The sequence below is a fragment of the Lepisosteus oculatus genome, chromosome 8, assembly GCF_040954835.1.
Source record: "Lepisosteus oculatus isolate fLepOcu1 chromosome 8, fLepOcu1.hap2, whole genome shotgun sequence".
Classification (NCBI taxonomy): Eukaryota; Metazoa; Chordata; class Actinopteri; order Semionotiformes; family Lepisosteidae; genus Lepisosteus; species Lepisosteus oculatus.
In genome coordinates, this window is record NC_090703.1 from 3,668,223 (window position 1) to 3,695,772 (window position 27,550).

The window sequence follows — 27,550 nt, forward strand, 5'->3', positions numbered from 1 at the left end:
CCATTCTTGATGCAATGCAAATTCTTGGACACTCAGAGGCATATTTATGTTCTGAGATGAAAAGGAAGCCCAAGCTGGCATAAGGAGCCCACTTTAAAAGATAAGTTACAAAATGAGTCTGGGGCAAGGAGAAAGATCCACTTGCAAGCAGCAAATGTGTAACAAAAGTACAGTATAAGGATCTTCACTGGGTAGAGAAGAAAAGAGAAAAGCAAATAAATTGTTCTGTGCTGACAAAGAAAATACAAAAACATTTTAAGAAACATTTTTAAGAAAACATTTTTCAAGAAAATGAAGTGAGCACTCACTTAACCATATGAGAAGAAGATCTCAGGATCTGTGAGCTGTTTGAGAATAGCTCAGATACCTATTGAGCACTTCGTTGGCATGCTTGTGGAGCCAGGATGGACACTGGCTGCAGGGATCTTGGTAGCTACAGGCTTTACTCATGAAACTAGCCATGTCTTTCTAGCTCAAAGTTCATTCTTTCTTTTTTGTACAAAATCAGAAGCCATTGTGGGAATCTTATTTCTAAAACATGCAGCATAAAGTATTTAATTTGGAAGGGACTGCTGAACATAAGCAGAGGTTGAGAACGGAAACTACAACACTATAGTTAAGAAAATGTGCTAATGTGCTCTCTCTAGCAAATAACAATGTACACGAAGTTTCAAAAGACACTTGGCATTCTGCCCTTTACAGTGTGATGCCATTTTATCATTTCTAATTCCTTTGGGTATCTCTTTATCAGATAAGTGTGAAGTGTTACAGTTCCTGGATCTTATATACAAGACAAAAGTTACCATTTCAGTACTGATGCTGGATTTAATATCTTCACTAGTTACATCAGGAAGCTGACCCTGTTCTGAACACCTTATTCCCATAATGATCCTGTCACAACTGGTGTCCATTAAAATAAAAAATGTTGAACTTTTAATTGTTCCTGAACCTGTAAAGATCTGCACTCCACATTCCTTTAACACTTTTCAAAAACTCACCTCCAAAACCAAGTTGAAAAGACTTGAGTCACTACAGTGACCATTTTCACAGCGAATGACCATTAGGTCATTATCAATGCCCATCTTCTGAAAACCATAATAATGATGTAGAATAAATCTCTAACCTAAAAATCCTTTACCATTCAGTGGTGAAATAGCATTTCAACTATGTTTTCTAAAAGTGTTGACTGTTTTCCTCGAATCAAACATTTGAAGTCATGGAAAAAAAGACTGCATGTGTCAAAACATGTAAAATATTTTGTTTCCTGAGATGTGTCATTGGCCAACAATTCAGTTTAAGATTAATTTCAACTGCAATGGTTTTTAGTGGCGCGTTCAAGTGTGGTTCTAAAGCTTAATAGATCCCTGACTTTACATTCATTACAATACTATTTTTACCTACACTATGCTAAATGCATACTCTTTGTTATTGTGTTATGTATGATTTGATACATTCCTGAGTGAGATTTTCCTTATTTTGTTCAAGTGACATTTACTGCCCACCATGTTTGAGTAATTACCAGCCAGGTTTCTGCCTAATGTCTGGTTCTATTTATTCCAAGGTGCTGTGCCAGGTTTGAAGAATGCCGACAATGCAGGTGGAAATCCAGCTGCTACTCGCCTTTGGCTGCTAGCTGTGGTTTGATACCATGATAAATCTGCACTTTCTAAAGACTACATAAGCTAAATCAACATTTAACACTTTTAATAGGTTGCCTTTTGTTTGATCAACCTAGTAGGCTGAAGATACAGTAACTGCCAAAAGATGAGGGTTTTGTTTTTGGGGAACAGCAGTAAACATACAGTAAGGTACACTTCTATTCATGTTGTTCAAACAAGCAGGAGTTTATGTTCAGGATATTATACTTTATTTGTCAGAGTTGAGCTCAGAGAGAGTTTATATTGTGCAAGTAAATGATAACCATTGACTCGGTTGCAAGCTACATTATTGTAGTGTTGCCGTGATTATTTTGCTTTTTGCTTTGTTGTTAAACTTTCCACTGAATTTGATAGCTCTAACATTCTCATTTCTGACACACAGGTAACACACAGCATAAGTATTTTAATTAAAAAACATAAAATTAGAGAACAAAACAAGTGACAGACTGCTCTTTCAAATTTCTTTTTTTTATGGGAGCTGTTGATCTGTTTTAAGTGTCCTTCACTGCAGACTTGACGTATTAAGCACTGGGCCAAAAATGGGGATTATATTTTGTCACTGTATGGCCAATAACAGTTGAAACAACGGATTTGAGAAAGCATTCCAACCGCATCGCCTTGGTGAGCCTCCTGTCAAGACAGTTCAGCTTCACAATCTGTTAGTTTGAAGAACCGACAGCCATGTGGTGTTCATTAAAGCTCTAGCAGGGAGATTGACAGGTGACTTTGGCTTCCACAATCCTGTCACCGATACTGCTCATTAGCTCACTCTATTTCAATCCACAAGGGGTGAAGCCAATGTCACAGAAACCCCGTTCTGTTCTAATGCTCCTTCTTCAGGCACACTGAAGACAAACAGCTCCCAAATTGATCACTGTATATATGTACTTTCAAAGTATGTTTCCAAAACTCATATACTGTACAGCATGTGTCTTGGGGTTTAAATAATACCACCTTAATAAGTTTAATAAGGAATTGGAAAGAAATATTTAGGTCTAAAAAAGGAAATGTTAATGTTTTGTAAGCTGTTCACCAGCTTTTATCAGTGCAGAGTGTCCATGAGCCCCAGTAGAAATATCTGCACTTCAGAGTCTATAATGCATTCCAATGAATATTTTTCCTAAGCTTTTTTGAGGAAAGTTATGTTGCTCAGTACTTTAATAATACTGATTACAAATTCATGAAGCAAAAGCAAAAGATCTGGTTGATGACTTGTCTAAGTTACAAGTGAAAAACACAAGAAATGCTTCAGATGTGCAGTTATAGCTTTGGAAAAAAAATGTAATAATCTATAAAAGCTGTATAAAACTTAGTTTCCCAAAAGACAAGGATATTTTCAAAACAGTAATGGGCAACATTATAGAGCTGCAATCATTTCTTCAGATTTATCAGGCATTAGAATTTTAGAAAATATGCAACAAATGTTTTTTTTTTAGTTTTTCTCAACTGTAAATAAGATGCACTTCCTATGTTACAGAATGAGTAAAAAAACAGAAACTGTCACGATCGTAAACCCCTCTTCTTAAGGACACTCCAGCCCTTCCTTGTTCTGTACTGATCCCCTGCACCTGCCTCCTGTTCCAGCCCCCTGTCTTATAAAAGCCAGGCGTTCCTGTCAATCTGGGCTCAACTCTGGAAGATGGACACCCGGAACACCACCTACCCACGAGTCCAGAAGCGACTTGACGGCATAGGCTTCACAACGGCGTCCTGACCATCTGGGTCCGGGACTGGAGCGTCAGGTCCTGTGACCCTCTTTTTATTCCCACGACCCACCGCGGGATCCCGCTCCGGCTTTTAACTTTGTTCGTCTTTCGTCAGGATGGATCACCCGATCTTGGACTATTGCCACTCATGGATTTGCCTCGGACTCCTTTGGACTGTTTGCCTCGGCCACACCTCTGCCGAATACCAGCGCACCATGGACACGCTCCCTGTTTTCCTTCCAGCCCCTTGCATGCCCTTTTCCCCCTGTTTTCCTCACTTTCCCCCGGATTGTGTTGTCTGCACAGGGTCCTGAAAGAACGCTTCGTTCATCTTTTTATTCCACAGTATGAAATAGATGTGCAGTAAAATAATTCTCTTAGTGTTAGCTTTGTTTTTTGTTCACACACAATGTGCTTTCTAAAGCACACAGATGTGTTATGTAAACACACCTAACAAGCATTAAAGCATGCTAGTGACCTGTGTTCTCTTTCTGCCTGACAAATTGAAATGAGTGTGTGAAGTTATCTATCACTGCCTATCACAAAGCACATTGCAAAGTGACTGGCTCACCACTGCTGTGAGCTGACTAGCTCTGTGCCTGGAATGTAAACTGCACCATCCCTGTTGCCATTTCATTTTAGTTCTCTAGTTAAAATGCCAGCAGCAACAGTAGCGATGATACAAGCATGCAGTCCAAACAGCACTTGGAGAATTGCTCTGCCTGTGAATCTGTGGTACCTGTTTAACATCATGGTTTTGTGGCCAAAACAGAGTATACCCAGGGAATGGAACCAGCTCTCATCAGTCCTGTATCTTTCAGGGAGACAATATTACAATAGGAAAATCTCACAAATCATTTTTTTTATCATCATGATCTTTGTTTTCTGGGAACAGGGGGTAATTTATTTTGATCCCTCCAGAAACCCTTGAATAGACTTCAATGGCTACAGTTTTACAACTATGAAGCTACATATACTGTAGTACAGTATCGATGTTTGGTCACTGATACAATGTACACTACAGTATCACCCAGTAGCCTTCCTTTAGTGATTTTCTCCAATGATTAGGTAAACTGACACAGTCAATCAGTATGACAAAATCAGGGAAAACTTTGAAACAGTCCCCTGTACCATTATCAGTATCTAGATAAACCATCTACAGTATTATAGATCTTAATCAGCTTGGATTTCTTCATGACATCTCAGTTTCTGAATTGGAACCTGAGGTTATTGAAAACATTCAAATACTGTACATCTCCTTAAGGCTGCTTAACATGCAGTTTTGAGAAAAAATATTAAAAAGCAGATGTGCTTAATCTGTTGTCAATGAAGCTAATCACCTGTACCGAACATCCTGAATAATCTCTCTCCCATTTTATCAATGTATTTTAAAATAAACTGTTTATTAAAATCTGGTTCAATTGGCTTTATTTTTTTGCAGATAAAAAAGTAATCCCCAAACCTGATCTGAAAGGCAGTTCCAAATTAACTTTGACTACCAGATATTTAGATCTTATTAGATAAACCTAGCTAAGCATATACAGTACTATCAGAATAATATGTTTTTTTTTCAGTGAGCTAAATGCCTGTATATGATTTCTATTTCAGGAACTGTTCTCTCGCCCTTAAGCTGTTAAAAACATTATGCATCTACAGCATCTGCAAAAAACTATTTAATCGCTTAGCAGAAGCTACAGTAAATCAGTTTTTTCTGCTGGTTTCCAGAATCACTCAGTCAACCAGAGAAACATGTTTGATTAATGATTGCTTTTTTAGCTATATTTTATCTGATAAGTGTTATCATACAGTTCAGACAATTATACAGTATGTGAGAAAAATAAAACATTTTCTGTTAATTTTTGCATTTTTCCAGCTGGAACAAATCAATAACATCAATATCTTAATAGACTTGATAACACTATATAGTACATAAATCATGAAATGAACATAGCCTGCAAACACTTTTCACTCAGTATTGTGAGAGCGTTTTGCACACCTAATGCCAAGTAAGAACTAGAATTGCTGGCATTGTTGCTGTTTATACACTTTGTTGTCCAATACAGGATTTAGTCTAAGCTGTGCTACTGGCAACTGAATTAAAATTGAATTGGAAACTGAATTAGACTATGAGTAAGCTAATATAATACTTGAAACAAAACAACAGTCAATCAAATGTTTCTCATGGGGAAGATACTGTATAGTAAATTTATATAACAAAATCCTCTCTAGATTTAAAGCATTGAAGTTTTTACAAGTTACAATTTCTAAGAGGATCAGTCTCTAAATTAAATAATACAACCAAATTGATTTTGACAATAATAGTTTTAAATTTTACCCAGAGAGTTAGAAATGTCACCAAGATTTACATGAAATTTCCAAATCCAAAATCTGAGCAAATTATTTCCCTATCAAGGTGTTCTGTCTTCCTCAAAAGCAATTTTACTCACAAAAGCATCAAAGGTACAGCATGTTTCTTAGAAATTAAGTCATTTTTCTTTACAAATTTTTTCTGATTTTCTTACTACACCTGGGAGTTCTGTATATACCGTATACTGTATACAGTATGTGTACAAAAACAACATGAATCAAAGTGCATGAAAAATAAACAGAATAAAATGTACAAAAACTGTTAGAAAATGCTGCTTTTACACTGCCAACTCAGACTTAAACTGACTAAAGTAGACAGATGATAGGAATTGTCATGTGTTGTTTGTGCTGATGTGGCCCTGAGGCTCACTCAAGTCTGACCTGCATGCACAAGACCTCAAAAAGAATACATGCTCCACAAACATCCATAAAGAATAGCCAGGAGAGAGGAGTTCCTCCCTAACTACAAAGATACTGTAAATGCAATGGTCTTCCAGCAATAACCCAGATCCCAGATTTATTACGGGGGGTAGCAGTTGAACTGCAGGCCTGGAACAAAGTGGAGCTTACTATTATGACAGATCGACTGTGGTAAATGGACAGGACCCTGGGTGCTGCTATCCCATGTGTTCACAGGAGTTTGGAGTCAGGCTGGGAGCTGCTCTTCCAGGGCAGCAGCTAAACTCACGGCTCCAGATTGTTAATCACCTGCATTCTCAGGAGGGATTCGGCTGACGGGCTGGATCAATGGTGACACAGTGCAACAGAGGCAAGGGAAGCAATTCCGATGCAGTTTTCCAGATTTCAAAGGTTCTTGACCTGTCAGAATGATAGCTTTCTGGTGTTTCAGTGCACAGACTAGGTATAGTGACAGAACACAATGGCCAAAACTCAGGACTGTGTTGTGGAATAGGTGAAAATAAAACAGGAGCTGTTTTTGGACTTGCCTGGACAAGCAAGGTCCTCTGTCTCCCAGCTAGAAGAATACCCCCCCCCCCCCCCGCAGAAAATAAAGGGGGAAATAGAAGAATTGGATCATGTGTCCATGTTAGTCCACTTCTCACTTGGCTGTATTTCTCACTCTGCAGGGCGGTAGTCAAAGCTTAACTTGGGTAATAAGGGAATTCTAGACCACACTGCCGATGTCAGGAGTCCTCCACATGAGAAAGTCAGTCTTCTGTCTTTGCCACCATCATCCACAAACAAGCAGGAGAAAAACCAACATCGGGTGCATTACGGCATATTTATTTTAGCTATAATTATTTTATTAGCTGTTAAGGCAATAATGCAGTTTAATAATGTGCAAGGAGTCAGCAATGCATGTCAATGTTCTCAGTATGATTTGAGTGCAAGGAGTGCAAACAATGCACATCTTATAAAAAAATTAAATGTATTATATAAAGATGATCAATACTGGACTGCTACTATATATCAGGATTGTTTCTTGATTCTGGATGCATTCATGCAGAGAAGATATATGCAGATTCATCTGACACGTAGAAATCCGTGTTTAGTGAAGCATTGCTTCTGTATTTATAATAAGAGCCTGTTTTTTTTTATTTGTTACACAGTTCTTTCATCTCTATTAAGTTTTCGCAGATGAGTAGTACTTTCTTAGTACAAAAACATTACAGAATGTTGTTCACTAAAAGAGAACACAGAAAATCTATAAAAGGTTTTAATGTGCTGAAACAATAAAGCAGCACACTGATGATTAAGATTTGGAGTTGCTTTCACAAGCATGCATTTATACAGAAATGGGAAAAGCAACTTAAAAGTAGATGACTCAATATTCAGTTAAATCCTGAAGAGAAGAAATAAAAACATATTTTAGGTCAGGTGGAAAATTTAGAAGGGAAAGTCTGCATAGTAAGGCATTTATATCAATAAATACATAAATATATGCAGAAATATGAGTATTTTGATAAACATATTATGATGGCTACTTTTAAGATGTTAAATGTTTTCAATGTGAATATTTTTGGTTGATGCTTTCTATGGTGGCATAAGTCTCGAATAATGATCTTTATTCGTGGGTTTCTGAGCCTCCTCTGCACACTGAAGGTTTAAGCTGATTTACAGATCTAAAATTGAGGAAAAACTTTCTCATGCTTATAAATAAAGGCAGTTCTCTGTACCACCTTACAACTTCTTTCTTTTAGCAATTTGATCCCATCAAGAGCACCTACATTTTTTTGGATGTAAGTCAAGAACACTTTGCAGGGCAGCAATTATCCACATTCGTACCTGAGGGTGTTTACAATAGTACGATTAAATCTTGTGCACAGCAATGGTGTGAACCTCCCGGGCAGGTCATCATTGTAAACGAGATTTTGTTCTGAGCTGACTTACAGTACGTGGTTAGATAAAGAATTTTTATAATATATATAATATATGTATTGTCCATGTCTCTCTCCCTATTTACCTCTTTTCTGCTGAATTGTACCCTCAACAGCGGAGTGAAGATCAGTTTCTGTGATTCTGGCTTTGCCCAGACCCCCCTTCTGCTCCTTGTACAGTCTGATAACACTGATGATAATGGCTATTTCCAATGTGTTTTCTCATCAGCAGCCACAATAGAATGTTGATTGCATACATGGCCAGCCACCAGGATTCCTCATTTTTTAAAGGCACAGTGTCATTAATCCCCTTTACTTTTTTGCTTTTTTATTGGAATTCTAGTCTTATCTAGTTTTGTTCGGTTGTTTACTTATACTGTACATGCTTTCTTTGTATTGTCTGAAAACTAGAAACCTTGTCTCTTTACGTAGTGATATTAAGAGACACACTAAACATTGAGTTTGGTGATTGGAAAACTGAGCCGTCCGTTTTTTGTTTTTGTGTGTGAGCACATCAGTCACCCATTAGAATGAAACAATAATGAAGATACTGTTGTTTCCTCTCCTCTCAAGATATTTTTGCTGGTACTTTACAATGCGTGAACTTCTTTCTGATACATAGATATAATGGATCTATAGATTAGTATATTTATCCCAACAGGCTAGATGGAAAGAATGGCTTCCTCTCCTCTGTACTTTTTATAGTCATATAACAGCTGTCAGCCTAATCAGGTTATTTTAAAACCTCTACATTTGCAGAACATGCAAGTAATCAATCAGAATCCTCTGTGATTACATGTACATAAAACCAAATTACAGGAATGCAGGGATTAATGTATCAATGTAACGCTTCCAGTGCTGAAAGCCTGTGTTCTAATCATTTCACACACAGCCACACAAAAATAAGAACAGTTGTTTCCATTCCTGCATTTGCACCACATATTCATTTAAGAAAAACATGTTATGTGGTGCCTGGTGCTGTCCTGCACAAATTGGCATTTTACCTTGGAGCAGCAGATATGAAAGCTGTGAGTAAACAAAGGATCAGAAAAAATTCCCAGGAGCTTTAACCTGCAGCACCCCTCCAGCCACTGGAAAAGACGTGGTGTGTGACAGGGAAGAAACACAGCACAGGGCAGCTGGACAGAGCAGGCCTCAGGGGCATGGACAATACAATACCATATATGAATATTCGTAAAGAGGAGGAGGCCAGGTGGTCTGTCTACAGTAGGTAGTTCGCTTGCTCATAGCTAATTATTTCATGATTACAATACATTCATCCATTTCTTGAAAGAAGCCAGGTTATTAGTTTTAACAACAACAACAAGAACAACAACAAGAACAAGAACAAAACAACAACTTGTATTCTTCCACAACCCTGCTGTGAAAATATATCTCTTGTTTTACTTTTAAGTGTACTTGTGCATAGTTTCCGTTTGCGTCCTCTAGTTCCTGTTTCGCTGTTGATTTAGAAGAATCTCTTTTGCATCATAGGCTGCTCTGTTCAAGATTAAAAGGATTGATTTCTTTAGGCTCTCACTGGAGGAAAGAGGCCCAGGACTGTGTCTGGTGCTTCTCCTCTTGGCTGAGTCCAGAGCAGTTATATTTATTTTGTATTATGGTGAGCAGAGTTGTACAAAATATTCTAAACTATTTTGAATATAAAACCCCTAGAAACAAATTCCACAATTTTACCTGTATTCCAGTAGTGTATATTCTGATGAGTTTACGTAGTCTGTGTAAATAACTGTGAAAGAGATACAGTATGTGAGATCTTGTTATGAAAGACATATATAAAAATAAAATTGAAGTGTTACCTTTATCATTGTTCCCACATATTCATGAACTTGGCAATGATGTCAATATAAACACTTGGTTTCCAAGTTTTCTATTTTATATCTGTAGTTTGTTTTTGCTGCCTAAACTCTGCACTTGTCTACGTTAAATATCTTCTGCCAGATGTTTGCTTATGCTTGAATTATAAATCTATTTATTAAATTTCCTTTGCACTGTCTACAGTGTTTGCTAATCCCTCTACATTCAAGTCATCTGCACATTTCAACAGTATACTAACTAAGCCAGAGTCTAGATCAATGGCTTGCAGCTCTGGTCCTGGGGAACTGCTGTCATGCACATTTTATAGTCAGCCTTGAAAGGTCATTGAGCAGAAATCTGGAAAGCATGTTAATTCCTCCAAATTAGGCAACTGATTGCTCCAGTCAAGTAATTCAGATCTCAATTGAAATAAAAACCACACTATAGCTGTTCGGGGTTGGTATTGCAGATCCCTGATCTGGATCACAAGTATACTGTAATTCAGGAGAAGCTGTGATTCATGTGGTAGTCCACTAATTACTGTACTGTACCTCTCTCCAGTTAGAGCATTCACTCCTACTGTACATTCTGGTCTTCTATCTTCAGTATTAACCAGTTAGATCTCAGAACACACATCTTACCCTGCATGTTTACTGACTACAATTTGAAAATCAAAGGCCTTATGAAACTCTGACATATCATAAGCTCTGCTTTCCAAAGGCTCTAAAAAGTTAATTAAACAAGACAAACCTTTTCTAAAACCATGCTAACTATCCTTAAGTATCCTATTGTATTTATCTATAGATGATCATTTACAGTAGTTAATATGTAGTTGTGATTTCCACAATGCAGCACGTAACAAAATTAAGGCTTACAAATCTATAATTACTATAATGGTTCCGTTTTGACACTTGTTTTATAGTTGGGTGCTACATTAGCAATTTTCCAGTCAATGGGTACTATACCTGTCTTTAGAGAAGGTTGCAAGAATTTTGTCAATGACCCATAAACATTTCTTATTTCCTAATGGAAGTTCACGAGGGATGACAAGAACCAAGTTTACTCATATGACAGAACTGTAATTAGCAATCACTCCTGATGTCATTTCTTCTCCTGAAACACTACAAATATTGTACGTGATCTCCTTCTCCTTCACATCTCCTGAATCCCACCTCCAGCCCATCTTCCCCTCTGCAGGGACACTCCTCACTCTGCAGGGGGGTCCCAGCCTCCTCGTCATCTGGCCAGGAGGTCAGCCCTCAGACAAGCGGGTTCAGCCACATTTTCACTAAACACTCCGTAATCCTTTCAGGACATTTTATTCTTGGGTGTTGTCATTCCTAGTGAATGTACAATTGGTAGACTAATTTCAAAACTTGGAGATTTGCTTTTAAGTTTAATTTGTTTTTAAGTGACACTAATACTGTACATCTAATACTTCTGCCTCATCTTTGGTGATACTACTGTATTTACTTTGGAAATCTGTGTTTTGCCAGCCTTAGCTGTTGTCCTTTCTTAGCCTGTCAATTTCTTCCTCCAAAACAACCTCAGTGAAGTTCAGTATCGTGAGAAAATGTATATCATCATATTGTATATGGCTCTTTTCTTTATACTTTTAACTATGATAGATCTCCTGTTCTATTAAAATCATTTCATTAAGCTCTTGCTTTGTATATAGGTTTTCCTAACTTATTAAGGCTACAGTGTTTAATAATTCTCTCATTTTGGTATCAGCTATAGACCTGACTAGTTTTCTAACTCTACTGGAATCTAGATCATTGGTATAAATCAGGAAGAGCCATGACTCTAATACAGATCCCTGTGGGACACCATTGATTTCACTACCCATACCTTTGTCTGAAACATCCAGCAATAAATGAAGTAATATATTACTCATTTAAGACAAAGTGTACAACAAAAATATATTTTCAGCCCTTTATTTGGACCATGCAGTTCAGGCTACTCTCAATCCAAATACGCCAATTTAATTGAATTTAGTTTTTAATTTAGTTTCTTTTATGAGGAACTGTGAGAAAAGTCTCTTGTAAATCTAAAGATTTCATTGATTATCTTCAGTTTGTATCCATTACTGTTGTTGCTTGTTAAAAGGGAAAAGATTTACCCTTTTTAATCCATATCTTCCTAGATCACACTGGAAAAACGTACAGTGCATGGTCTAGATATGGCAGTGATTTTAGTAATAGATATTTACTGTATTCGCAATGTGAACTGTCAAGACCATTATTGCATTTTTGACAAGGAATATTAACATTCTGTTTCTCCTTCTTGGTTCTAACTTGCAGCAGTGTTGTAAATGCAATGAAACAGTCCATACCTGGAAATATGTTGTCGGTGTTGATTTCTGGATTAATCTTTGGGAGACCCAAGCCTTTCCCTGTACTCAGTTATGGGACCCCTGGTTGGTGGCACATCCTCTGTGATCTTAGAATGATATTACATTATACAGGTATGTATATAATGTAATATACATTACACTGCTTCAGCAAAGCTAGCATTTATGTGGAAAGACTTTTTTAGCTTATTTTGGCTTCCAAAAAATGAGGAAGACTCTGCTCATGATCTTGCTGTAAACTGTGAGATAAACAGTAAATCAGTTTCAGTTTCATCTTGGACCTACTGTATGTACTATACAATACCTACAGTAGCAATGTAGAATCTCATTAGACAACTAATTAATTCCATAAAATGAAAACACTTTACTTTTTGAGTACAACTGTCTTCCTAGTACTGTGCTATATATATAATTTTGCAGAACAAAATGTTCAAAAACAAGGAGTTCACGGAGTGCGAGAAAAGGCCATTCCCAAGAGACAAATGAGCTAAGAAGACTAGGTGAAATAATGACATCTATGAACCTTGGATAATAAATAGGTTTGCAAAGATATAATGAAAGTTTTTACAGGTTTTAAAGCCTACATGAACTAAATGACAAGAATTTTTGCTAGATAATTTGGAAACAGTCCTGTATCCCACAAGTTCTGAAGGCAGGAAGAGACTAAAGAATAATGAACATTTAGAAAGTGTTAGTCAGAGTTAGTCATACCCGGAGATGCGATATTTCGAGAACTTTAAAGAAGCAGATGCAGTTGTTTTTTTGGAGCAAAACAAACTCAGGTTATTGATAACTATTTGTAGTATACACATTTTGTGATCTTTGGACTGGGATTATGATCATAATGTGGGGATACATGTAATCTAGCACTTGAAGTTTAAATCTTAAAAAATATTCATCTTACCAATATCACATCAATTCTTGCGAATAACTATACATATTCCAGAGTCGAGGTTCCATCTTTATTCAAGGCTATTAGAGTAAATTGAAAGCAGTTATCTCAATCAATATCTAAGTAATTTTGTGCATTATGTTATAAACTGTATCTTTATTTTCTTGTTAAAAATGCTGTATAATTGTATTTGAGTCTTTAACGTGTAGCTATTGTACAACACAATTTATCCAGTGTAATTATGTTTTCCAGTGACTGCTTCTGTGTGAAAGTCCATTCTTTAAACAGTGCCTTTTCTCTTTTTATGCATATCTTTAAATAAAATAAATGTTTTCATGTCAGGGGCTGTGAACAGTTTCTTTTCAACAGCATGGCTACCTGTGGGCACTGTTCTGTTGTTATAGCCATTTCTGTTAGTTCCGGGTTTCTTTCTAAACCAGATTGTTCTCCACTGCTGTGCCCCCATCAATATTCATTGCATTGTGGGAGCTGTAATCTTTCTTCTGTTGCAGCATGACAGAAGTTAGAGCCACAGAGCAGCAACACATACTGTACAATTTTCTCACAATTATCTCTTCCCTTGCCTGTGGAAAATATGCTATATAAATAATAAACAGATTCACATCACAAGTGAGTAATTTAAGTACAGAAACATTAAACACAGCATTGCTCCCTTGCCTCCAATGTTTTTTTATAAATGGGTATCACATTCTAGGAGATTTGCTAGCATTGATTATTAATAATAGTTTCAACATTCTGAATAATATCAAAGGTGTTACATTGCCACTGCACTAAAATATTTTTACCATTAAAATGCACAAGTGATTTGAGGAGCACAGTTGACCATTGAGACCTGTTTTTTTAAATGAAGTACAACCCCTACAGCCATTTCTTGCAGTTGTTTACCTCTAGTGTGCCAGTGTTTAAAATCATTAAGACAGTTCAAAACCAACAGCAGAGTCAAGTGAGAGCATCTCAAGAGCAGCACAGCAAATGCAAACACTAAACACTAGATAGATAAATAAATTAGTAATATATGATGTCGTTATACTTTTTTCAATACAAAAATATTTTCCATGCTAAACCTTTAATAAATAATCATAAAATCTGCATTACAAACCTCACCCTAAAGATGTGTCAATATGTTTTTCAACAGACATCTGGCTTGGAAAAATACAATTAAAAATAGACATTGAAATGAATAGACATTAAGAAGAAACTTCTACAAATGCCTTACAGAAATAATCTATTACCCTTGGTACTCATGGACATGTGCCACTATACAGTAGCTAGCCAAGTCATAGGATATTTCAAATCCGGTTGCAGATTATTTTGTCATGTCTAAAGGCATCTTGATTAAATACAGAATAAATTACTATATCATAAAGACCTTTACAGTACTATGTGTGGAAGTACATTGACATTTGTAGAGGTATATTTAAAGTAAATTCAGATAATATGAAAACAATACAACATAAAAAAAGAATTTTTCTCCCATAACCCTAACCTTGATTAAATATCTCTAAAACTACTGAAGAAATATAACTGGTGAGATAGAGCGTCACACTCCAACAGACAGCAATGGAGATTGACAAAGAGAATGGAGCCACTTAAACCACAGTAAGAACTTAACACACAGGATGTCTTTGTGATTGCAGCCACCACCACAATCACCAGACGTGAGCTCTTCAACATCCCACTCTTTATAACAGTGCTAATGTTCCACCCTTTGAGGCTTCAGCGGTCTTAACCACACAGCCATGAAGGTAGAGAACAACTGGATGGCCACTAAGAATGCACTGGACCTGACTGTTATCCTGTTGAACTGTAAAACGATTGGGATGTATTAAAAATTGGAACTTTACTTAAGACTTTCACATTCGCAGTAAACAATAACGACTGCTGCCATTCAGAAACATTTTGCCATGGTGTAGTAACTGAACGTGGACATTTGGTGGAACCAATCTTCTGGAACAACAGGACTGATTTTCCTGTTTTTGCAAAACTGACATCTAATAAATCTGCAATGGAAGAGGCACTCTGCGTTCCACATCTTGTAATGATACAGAGAGAAACAGTGACATATTCCAACAGTGGAACAGTTTCACATTCCATGCAATAGGTTTGGAAATATAATAATTTGTCTGAAATGTCAGTGCATCATCTACATATTAAAACATGGAGCATAAAATACATTAAAAAACTGTGCTGTGTACTATAGCATGTCCTTTCTGAATCACTACAGCACCATTCTTCTTGCTGGTGCACAATCAGCACTTGATAAGGTTGCTGAACGAGTAACTAGATTAACCCCCCAGTAGCTTTTTTCAGATGCATATAAACTATTTGAATGTACTTTTCTAAAGCAATGGGTCTCTGGCTATGGATGTGGCTATGTGGCTCCTGTTGTAAAATTATTGTACATACTTATCGATTGCTGATACCAGTAATGGGTCTTTATTTCACTCCTGTCAGACTGTAATAAAAAAATCAGACATATCCAGTGAGACTGATTGTGTACAACGATGATTAAAAAAATACTTCCACAAATTCTTGACATTCAAAAATTCAGGTTATTTATGTAATATATATATATAAGTTTGTATTTCATTTAAAATATGAAGTAAATTTCATATATTTAATAGTGTGTGATATACATCATGTACTCTATATACAGCATTGTGTTTAAATAAAATTCCAAAAAAAAAAGGTATGGTTAACCATTGCAATCATATACTAGCAAGTTGATCTTAAAAGTCCCAGAGGCAAATTATTATATTTTTGTTTGAGAAAAGGAAATTTGCGACACTGCAGTCTTGGCACATTATGACGTTACTAGAGAGATTCCTATCAAGGACCTTTGATTCAATACAAGCAGCAGGAGCAACGCCCAAATGATGTACTGGGAATTGTTCTTATTTAAATCTATTAATTTTGACGTGTATTATAAGAGGTTGTTCGCACCTTTGCAGTTCCCAGTTTAATGATAAACTTAAACTATATCTTTTTTAACTTATTGTCTGAGGAGAAAGTGGTGCATGTAAAGGTTATTTCACGATGCAGCAGCAGCTCCGCCGTCTTCGATGCAATCTTGACGAGTGAGAGAACTGTCCGTGGTGCTGAAAAGGGAAAGCCTACATTACAATATTTACCCGACAGCAGATTTTGTGTCTGCCTGTTCCTATCTATGAGTTTTAAAAGAAGTCTAGAAGTCTCTCGAAAATGTTTAGCAAGAAGAAAAATGTAAAAAAAAAGTATCACATTAATAGGACCTACTGTATACGTTTTCACTCATTTTTTAATTGATCTCTCTCCCTGCGTCGCCAACAGCAGTGTGAGTCTAGAAATACTATATACTATTATGAAATCACTTTGTTGAATATGGACTTTGGTGCTAAATATTTGACAATTTTCGCGGATCGTTTACTGGACGATCAGACGTCAATCATAAATTAGAGACGAAATTGAATACGCATAATTACAATTAATTAAAGGTCCAACACCGAGCGAGGCCTCTTCAACCCAAGATTTGTTTTTCAGTATCGGAAATTTTAACTTCACTTTTTCGCGTCAGGATTTTGAAACTTGACATAATACCCGTTTCAAAGACTTTTCTGTGTGGTCAGTGTATCCCTGCTATTAACGTAAACATCACAAGAATTGTCCGACACTCTGATCCTCTAACAGATCAGCGCAGCATCTGTAGATATGCGGACGCTTAACGTTTTAATTTACAGTACATACCAGAAAAAGGTTCCTAAGGTTATTAGTGATCCAACGTGTTTACACCGGTGAACCGTACCTCTCCTTAACAGGACATAAGCAATCATGAAGCTTCCTACCGTAACATTCACACACGTAGCATACATTTTATAAATTAATTTACCGTGAAAAGGAACATTGTCATCTTTTCAGTGTTTAGACATTTACTTAACAGTGTCCCCTGTAACATTCCAGTTTCTTATGAAAAATGACATAAACCTGACCGAATTAAAAACAAAAACTTTTATGGCAGTTTTTGTTGTTGTTGTTTCTTTCTTTTTCTGTGTGCCACCAGTTGCTCTGTCTTCTTAGTGTGATCCTTGTAATTGAAAGACAACGAAAGATTAACGCAATCCACGAAAGACAGGATTCTCTTCTGTAGATCGATACACTGCCTGTAAAACCTGAATCTTCTGAGCATATATTCGGACAGATACTGTACGTGGTATTCTGGAGCTACAACTTTTTCTCTGTTGTGAAATCATGAAACTGTGGCAAAAAAGCTTCCTCTTGATCCCTCTGAGCCCAGAAGTCGGAACGAACTCATCTGCGCAGCCTTTAATACCAGGACAGCTCCACTGAGCGATGCTCTCTACCTTTCGGCTGGGAACAACGCTATCCTGTGTTTGCCTATGAAAGCTAAGCTGACAGCACTCCTTAAACAAGTTCCGTGGAGTGGCAGACACACAGGCGAGGAGAGCGGACGTCAGTCTGAGCCAATCCGTGATGACTTCCTCCGTTTTTCCCATTTGAAGAGAGAGAAAAAAAAAATCGGCTTCATCAGAAACCCCTCTCTTACTGTGCGTCTCCCGGTTAAACGCCGCAAATGGTTCGCGAGGGCTGAACTCCACAGGAATGCTGAAAATGAATTCCAGGAGGCACTTGTGACACTAGGGGTGGAGGTAGTTTGAACTACCGTGGCTGATTCGGGGTGTTGCTTCAATTACTCTGTCCTCAATTATCGACAAATCAGAGTCGAATACTTGCTTTTTGTACTAATTGGCCAGGAATTCTGTTACGGAGCTAAAGAGGTGGGAGAGGAGCCAGTAACAGGTCGGGGGACCGTCTCTTTCAGGAGACTTGGATGGAAATCACGCGTCCATGGCATTCAATCACTCTGAGGATTAACTCAGCGTGGAGGCTGAACGGGGGGGACGTGAGAGGTGCAGAGGGGCAAGGATCTGCCTGCTGAGATTTGATCTGAGTTCCCCGTCTCAGCCACTTGATCGCTCTCACTGCAGAGACGTTTGCTCAGCTAAATAGAGCCAGCTGGCTTTAATGCGGAGGAAAGCTCCAGCCGTCGTGAGGTTCGCCTGCCTGATGAGGGAGGATGGCTCAGCCTGCGACGCTTCAAAGGGGAAAACGCGCACCGGTGCCCTGTGAGGGGTTTCTGGAGATCGGCTTTGGAATCTGACTGTCTCTCTGTGCTGGCCGTCCTGGATTTCTACAAGGCGCGTCTGTGGATTCAAGAGGCATTGCTGAATGCAAACCTATGGCATATTGTTCGAGAGTAGGGGGGGATATGGGCTGTGCGGAGTTGTGCGGTAAGAAAACCAGCACACCTAGCATTGACAGAATATAGTGAAAAACCCGATGGAGGAAAACAAAACCAAAATATGGGGAAAAATGAGGATTGAGAAGATTGAATTTCCCTGACCCTCAGTATACTGAGCAGGGCTGATGTTCCTACTGCAAGGTAAACTTTTAATCTTCTTATTTTATGCTGTTTTACATTATGCTGAACGCAGGGTTTCTGTTTTTTCGGGGCATCGTTAGTCATTACTGAATGATGGGTTTGGGTACTGCGCGTTTTTTTCTCCGTGTCCTACCTAAGTCTGTGCTTCATAATGAAGGTAATGGCAACGCGTAGGGGATATTTATTGTGAGCGAATTGATCAAGATTTGAACCTGGTATCCAGGTACACTGCAAGGTCAAATAGCGTGTTCAAGACAAGCTTGTTAAGGAATGAGCAATATTGTAATATGCCAGTTGTGTTCTCAGACTGCCATGATGGTCTGCCCTACAAGTCTTAAAGATAAAAAGATGCAATACACATGAAACATTTAAATTCCATACTGTGTATGTACAGTATAGCCTGCATACAAAATGCATACTGTCTGTAGATTATTCACAAAACAGAATATGGATAGACACATACACTGTTTAAAGTGCAATGCGGCTGAGGCGTTGTTAACTATCGATACATCTCTATTTTCTACTCTTCTTTTACGTAGGGACTTTTGCTAAACTAGATACGGAATCTCCCGACTGCCTCTCCCTCGGCTTCTCGCTCCAAGAAAATGTAGCGATTTATATCCCATCGGGCTCTCCTGCCTCCCTGGCATGATTTATTCGGGCGTATCTCGCTTAAGGAAGATATTTTGTGGGGGAAAGAGATCGAGAGAAAGAAAGGCACCGGTGTTACATTCACGGGGTTTAATGTTTACACATAGACACACAACTAGGGGACGCAGCACGAGTCCTTGGCTGAGGGTTTTATTCAGGCGGCGGTCGCAGCTCCTGGTTCGAGCGACACATCTCCTGCACGCCCCAGAGATATCAGGTAAAGGAGCAGGGGATTCCGCATACAGTAGGTGGACCATCTGCCCAGTCGGTTTGGTTTATTTCTTCCATCTCAGACGGGAATGTCGTATAAATCCACAGAGACGATTTTATTTGAAGTGTCTGCGTCGATCAAATAAAACCCCTCTTTGACGTATATTTAGTGTGATACCAAGGTGCTGGCAGATCTTGGAAATCTTAGGAAGGGCTGAACTTTAAAAGGAATTGAACAACATTATTAAAAACATCAATTATAAATTAGTAGTCTATTGAACTGGAAATTAACAGCGGTACTGTAAAATACCGTAGTGTCTTAAGATACTTTGATGTACGGAAACTGGTTGGCATCAATATTAACGTTTTTTTCTTACAAAATATCATTCACTCTGCCTTCCCATTCCTCAGAGCAAACAATTATTACTAAAAAAGCAAGTTTACGCTGCATTCAACACACATCTGATATCGATTGAGATAGTACGTATCCTCCCCGTCTATGTTTTATTTGTGTCATAAATATGATTTGTAAGGCCAAATGATTTTATTATGTATTCCAGATCATAACCTATCTATCAGGCATTACAGGTGGAGTAAGATAGCGTTGAATGAAATGCAGTCAATTTATGGTGACGCCTACAAATATACATAGTGAGGGTCGTGCATTCATTTAATAAAATAAACAAAGAAGTTTTATTGTTATTTTTTTTTATCTTCTCTCAAGGTCAATACTCTTTGTCCCGATTTTTTAAAAGGCGTCTTACAGCCATGTGTGACAAATACTGATGCATAAAATTATTTATTCCCAATACTTCCAGACCAGTTTTCAATAGCTTGCTCTAATCCATGAATTATTAAATGCTATAATGTCCTGTCTTGTGTACAAGGGTAAAAGAAAAGCAGGGTGACTTTTAATGACCCTCTCTCACATTATACTTTTCTAGAACGTTAAATCGTGCTATGTTTCCAAAATATAAACAAAAACGTTATGCTATATTGAAAATAAAATGACACAATGTTTGCATAAACTCCAAACAAACCTTTAATACCTGCATTTCAGATCCACAGCCCGTTGTCAGGCAGCTAGACTGCAGCACTGCCTTAACTGGCTGGTGGTGCTATAATTCAATTTATGCTCCATCCTGCAGCTCTAGTGGCAGGGAAGGGGTTTTGACACTTTGCTGATTCCTCTGAGTTGCAGCTCTAAGGGAGACAACACCATTAGGGCATTGAACTCCAAAGGTGACAGTTGTTCTTTTCTCGAGGAGAAAGCGTCAAGAGTCCATAGATCACAGTCTCCAGAAGGTCACTCTTGACCGATGCCAACGATACAGTATGTGCAAGCCCAAACAAGCTTGGATGACCGAGTCGTTAAATGAGGAGGGGTTCTGGTGCGAACCTCTGTAATGAAAGGACACTAACGGGGATGACCTCAGCAAGATTCTCTCCCTCTGTGGAGAGCCATTTAATTGCACTTGCAAGGATTACCTCCATGTTGCTGCCAGTCAGAGCCGAGGAATCAAAGGCAGCATCATGAGATTCCTACTGCTGATGTAGTTTAATGAAAATCAGACACCGTTGAGCAGTATGGTAGTAAAAGACAGTATGTCCTAGATTATCATACCCCCCGCTTAAACAGAAAGTGGGATGAGAATACCAGCCGCAGCAGTCATAATAGATGTGGTCTATTGTTATCTAGAGCACTGAGAGTGATTTGTAGGGTGACGGACATCACTAATTGAAAACATTGTTAATACATGCTCAAGAAATTCCTTGATTGAAGCTGCCACTTAGAGTAAGTGTATTTGTGCAGATGTTTTTTTCCCAAAATGTGCAGTATTAGTAAGAAGCAATATTTCAAAGTAGAAATGAGTAGGTGATTATATACAGTACTGTAGGTGATTTCCATTTTTAAGGATTTCCTAGTTTCATGAGTGATCAAAGAATGGGTTTCACTATATAATACAATAATTATTGTGCATGGTGACACTGAAATTATTATTAGAAATTATTTATATAATTAATAGAGATATTAATAAAATGTCCTGTCATTGCTTTGCTTCATCGTATATTTTATCTTTCTGATAGTGATATATTTGTTGCCATGGTACCAAAGATGTGTCTGCAGAGAAGACAGTTTACATATGCAGTTAGCAAACACCTCTGACGGTTTCTGCTGCTCAAGGAGAAAATAACCCTTCTTACTGTATGTTATTATTTCAATAGATGTTTGCGAGAGTCACATGTAAAACATGACAATTATTGTGCTTACAAAAATGGTTTTCACATTTATTGCAAAATGAGCGAGCAACACTGTTCATATCATTGCTATGAAATTGTGTGTTTGTCTAAAAAATTGAAGAAGAGTGAAAACTCAAGGTGAGAGACATTATTTCAGGGCAGGCACACGGAACAAGCAGATAGATTCATGAAATGAGACTGGACGAGGCTGAGCTACTGCCCCAAGTCTTCCATAACTGGTCCAATATAACACATATAAGCATTTCGCACTCAGAATGAGAACAGTATCAGGCATTTCACTCGTGTTGCTTAATGAGACAGGGAATATAGATATGTATATACATTATGTGTAGCAACAGTAGAGACTTTGGATTGATAAATTACTCTCTTTATAAATACATCAAAAGCATTATATTAACCTACAGATTTTGATTTTTTACAAAGCTGTAGAAGAAACTGCAAAACTTTTAACATTTTTTTTAATATTTGTTTTTTAACTTTTAACAATTTTACATTTAAATTGAACATTAAAGGTAAAGGATCGAAAGCCTTTTTAGAAAAATGTTTTTTTCTAATTTTTCTTACCAGGTTTATCTACTTTATCTGCTATTGGGATGAATGGTCTCAATTTGGAAAAATAAACAATTCTGGTGGAGATAAAGCAATTTTCACAATATGTTCTCTATAAAGTTATTAACATGTGCTGTAATGGCTATTCAGTGTCCCAAACTTGAATTATAAAATGTAATTTCATGTTTTTTTTCTGATACTTTTCTGTATCTGTATCTGATACTATTTTTTTATATTCATTATTTATGTTAAACTGTTGATTACTTTGGTTAAAATTTGTTTGGAGACAGAGGCTTTGTGACTGTCTATTTCAAAAGCTAAAAACTGTTTTCTAGTTTTATTCTGTGGAAAATATATGGACAGAAGCTGTTAGGGTTTGTATATAATTAGTTATCTGAATGACAGAGGAAGGTTGCTTTTATCTTGATACCCTGCTGTTTTAAACACGATTTATGTGGCTGTGAAGTAGAATTGCTTTTCTGAGCAAAAGGCTAACAAGTTGATAATCCCTCAAGATTTGTGAATAAGATGGTGACCTTAAAGTTGAAGACTTGATAACAAGAGAAATTTGAAGATTTATTTCCTGCAATATTCGATAAATAAATTCACAAAAGAGGCAAACTAAAGAAAATTAATAACAATGTCAAAATATCTGGTTCTACAAAACAGGCAAACTGGACAGGATTAGAAATCAAATATACAGCAGCCTGTAAACCAAAACAGGTTTTAATTTGCTGTCCATGCACCTGGATGTTGGGTTTTATTAAACAGGCAGATGGTAACAGAAGTTAATTTAGCATTTTTAAACATATTGTTTACTGTCTCACATAAAGTAGTTAAATGCATACTGTAGCCAGCTTCATTCCTTGAAATTTTACAATAAGAGATACTTTGTGAATGTTGGACACATGCATTATTTATGAAAAGATTGTACGAACAATGTACTGAGGATTTAACTAAAATTGGGTTTATATGTGTGTATTATGCTCGGGGATAAACACAAAATTACATATTAAAATGCAATTCTGCAAGAAGTGCTTACAGTATATATCAAGTCAAAGAGTTTATGCTTCCTCTATCAAGTTGTAAATCCTCAATGAATATCCAGCACCACCTGACACAGAGATGAAAAGTTATTACATACATTCAATTTCAAAGCAATAATGTTTAATGTTTACTCGTCTCCTACAGCTTTGTGCTTAGTGATGATTACCTTTTCACACAAAAGTAGATGTGTCTCAAATTCCAATCTAAAGAGTACCATGTAGAGTGTCAAGGAGAAAGATTTAATTCTACCAGAACAAAGAGAGTTATGGTGAAAATAAGGTATGTCATATAGACTCTCTAATGTGTGATCTTTCAGCAAATGGCATTCTGCAAACCTGTTAATTGCTAAGGTGTGTAATATTACAATTGATAATTGGCACAGAAATGTAACATTTCCTGGGTGTATATTAGTCCTAAAAGAACTAAATATAATACAGTTTATTAGTAGAAATGAAACTTAAAATACTTAAAAGATTAATTTTGCGATGCACTTTAGCACATGGGGCTTTTAACATTTCTTTTATTTTGTAAGACTAATTTAGAAAACAATAAAATGATGCTGAGTTTGTTAATTTTATCTAATTTACAGCATATTGCTACTTAAGACATGATATTATGCAAATAATATACATTTAGAAGAGGCTGATTTAGTTTCATTATCACTATCAAGAGTACAGCATGTCATGTGGTACACTGTTCTAACAGGACAAAGATTCTCAAAGTAGGTCACATGAAGTGGAGATTAAGAGCTGTCCAGCCAGTGCCTGTAAGGGAGCCTGGTACTTTGGAGCTTTTGAGTTTATGAGGTGGCAGGCCACCTGCTTGACCCCACATTAAACTGTCACATTAAGAGCTCTGTCGATCACAATACTGTGGCTCAATATGTATCTTATTATGTGCTGCTTTTTCTCATTGTTTTCTATACTGGCCTTCTCTTTCACACTGTATATGATTTAAGACTGAAAAAATCTGGAGAGGATTTTGGAGTTTTATCTTTTTAGGTGTCTGTGGATATTAATACTCTCAGGGTGACATGAAGGTGAGTTAATGGCTGTTTGAATACAACTAGAAGATATAGTATTTCCTCTACAACAAATCCCTAAACAAAAAGCTATTAAGACACAAACAGCTGCTTATCAGTTGTTTTCCCATTTCTGTCTGTACAAATTAAACCAAACATTTGTTGTACAGTATATTTTCGTTCTCTGCTTTCAAATGTCAATAGCATTGAAAAAGTCATCAAGGGTTACAATGAATTATTGAAGAGACCTTAATCACCCCATTTAAAAAAAATAATCTTGCAGAATTGCTAATGTGTCTGATATGCCATTTGTAACCTTTCTTGTACAAGAAGAATTTCTAGATCCACCAGATATCATTAGGGAAGTAAACCTCATGATCAGAGATGAAAATGAAGAACCATTTATTGCTTAGTCAATACACTTTAGCAAATAGGTTGTAGATGGTGTAAGAGCAGGATCTTGCTATTCTATACACGATTTCAATTAGATAAAGCTTTCCGCGAAGGTATTACTGTAAGGCAGCTCATCTCATTTACATTTGATTTCCATTACCCAAACTAATGTACACTTCTTCAGCCAGAAGTAAGACTAGCACATCTCCTAAGAGGCTAGCATTTGTGCATTGAAATGTCTTTTTAGAAAGATTTCAAAATTTGGGATGTATAAGTGATGATGCTGTAATAGTGGAGCTACAGTATTAAAAGTCACACTGACAATTGTCATACAGCCAGTAATGATTGAGGACTGGGCTATAACTTCTCTTGTTGTTGTGAATAGCAAGACGAATATGCACGCATGTGATTCTTTACTTAATGTTGAGGCCCTAACATGTAATTTGTGCGAACAGAGAGGCTCTGAACCTGCTGTTGAGGAAACAGATGTCTCAACCTCTAGGGTCTGATTCTGACCAAAGTGACAGTGGTGTAAAGTTTTACACATCACATTTTAGTCATGGTGAAAGACGACAACAACAGCAACAACAATAACAATTATAAGTTAACAATAACAATTATAGTCTTCATAATATATTTATTTCTCTACCACAATACATGAGAGAGACAATTAAATTACTGCAGAATGTTTTTTAATATACCACAGTCTTTATTGCTGATGAATGTTTGAACAGGTATAATATCCAGCTGTATATAAGTCCAAAAGCTGCTTTAGTCAGGCACGTAAATTTAGAAATTGCACAACATTTGGTAGCACCTCTTTGTGTCCAGCAGATGTCTGCTATACTGTACATCTGCACAGAAGCTTGACTGTTGTCATTATATACCCTTCCTTTGTTAGGTGTTATATCTTGAAATTCTACAGTTTTGTATTTATTTTGCTTTAGCTTATATTACTCTGTCTTTAATGTGGTTTGCTAAGTATTCAAAAGAGGTGTGCTGATTTGTAGGCTATCAACAATCTTTTCAGTGTTTCCTTATAGAATCATATTATGTAATTTCTGATCACATTAATATATTTAATGTTTTATCATGGTTGTGTTGTATGTATACTGTATATCTGAAATTTGTTCCCTAAGGAGTGTAATACATGAAAACGAAATGCTTGAGATACATAAACAACCTGGTAACCAAATGACCTGTTTGCAAATATATTCTGCTTGCTTTTGAGAAATTAGTCCTAATAATAATTATAATAATTAATTATTGCTTACAATTATTTCTGGACACTCGACTCAAAGCGCTTTACAGGTAATGGGGATCCCCTCCACTACCACCAGTGTGCAGCCCCACCTGGATGATGCGACGGCAGCCATAGTGCGCCAGAACACTCACCACACATCAGCTATTAGTGGGGAGGAGAGCAGAGTAATGAAGCCAATTCATAGAGGGGGATTATTAGGAGGCCATGATTGGTAAGGGCCAATGGGAAATTTGGCCTGGACGCCGGGGTTACACCCCTACTCTTTTCGAGAATGGGATTTTTAATGACCACAGAGAGTCAGGACCTCGGTTTTACGTCTCATCCGAAGGACAGCGCCTGTTTACAGTATAGAGTCCCCGTCACTATACTGGGGCATAAGGACCCACATGGACTGCAGGGTGAGCACCTCCTGCTGGCCCCACTAACACCTCTTCCAGCAGCAACCTTAGTTTTTCCCAGGAGTCTCCCATCCAGGTACTGACCAGGCTCACACCTGCTGAGCTCACAGATAGCCAATCAGACATGTACTATACAGTAAAGCCATTCAATGCTCTGGCTGTTAATAGGAAGAACTGAGGGTTATTAAATGAAACAGGGCCCAGTGAGACAATTTAACAATGAAATACAGTACTGTATACTGTAAGGAGCCTAGAATGTAAGCAAATACATTTTTATTTTTGTATCTCTAGACATGCTGATCTTATATCATTAGGTGTTTTGAGCCTAAGTGCTGGTAATTATCCACCACAGTTTCCACAGGCACTGCTGCATATTTAAACAGTATACAGTATACTGTATACTTGACCTTCATTACCTACATTAAGATGCAGTAGTAATTGTATTGATCACAGTTTCTGTTTCCTCAGCAACATGTTTAAATACAACTTCTGACCAGCCGAAGCAGAGGATTATAAACCATGACACACACGTCTGATTTGTGATGAATGGGGATAAAAACCTTTGTGACATCTTGCATGCAGAGTGACCAAAGCCATATCAACTGTGCACAGTATATGGGCTGTGCACATGACATTCTTAATAACAGGGAGACTTTTTATATATTTTCTTCTGTTGTATCTCAAATGTAGGAAATACGCTAGGCAATTTGGCATGGCAGTTTGGTTTTGAAGAAGAGGCCTTTGTAGTCTCACAAGTAATTATAGCACTACTTTGATGACAGTGGCACTCTGAAATATTTTTCAGGTTCAACTCCAAAGAGACAGAAAAAAAGCTGAACGTTACAGGGTAAAATAAATATATACAGTACATATATAAATGTGTATATATATAGGAAAAATCATCTAAGTGGATAAACAGTTTATATACAGTGTGTCTGAACAAAGAAACAGGTATCAAAGACACTGCAGAATGTATATTGTGATTTTTAAATTTTGTTGTTGTGCAAGAATTTTGTTTTGTGTGCATAACGTGGAGATTTGACAAAATCTGCTCTTAGTTTGCTGAAAGCAAAAGTAAACATTTTAAAAGTGATTTTTCACCATTGTGATATTTATTAAAATATTGTACTTTATGGGACTTAATTGTGGAAATATTACAGTGTGTTG

General features: G+C 37.1%; 1 protein-coding gene across 1 annotated transcript in view; it reads left to right on the plus strand.

The window, feature by feature from the left end:
- The first annotated feature begins 17,491 nt into the window (after positions 1-17,491).
- The window catches only part of lrfn5a (leucine rich repeat and fibronectin type III domain containing 5a), a 34,367-nt gene continuing 24,308 nt past the window's right edge, over positions 17,492-27,550 (plus strand). The window contains exon 1 of the mRNA XM_006632144.3: positions 17,492-18,588. The gene's annotated coding sequence lies outside the window, so the exon portion shown is untranslated. The remainder of the gene's footprint in view (positions 18,589-27,550) is intronic.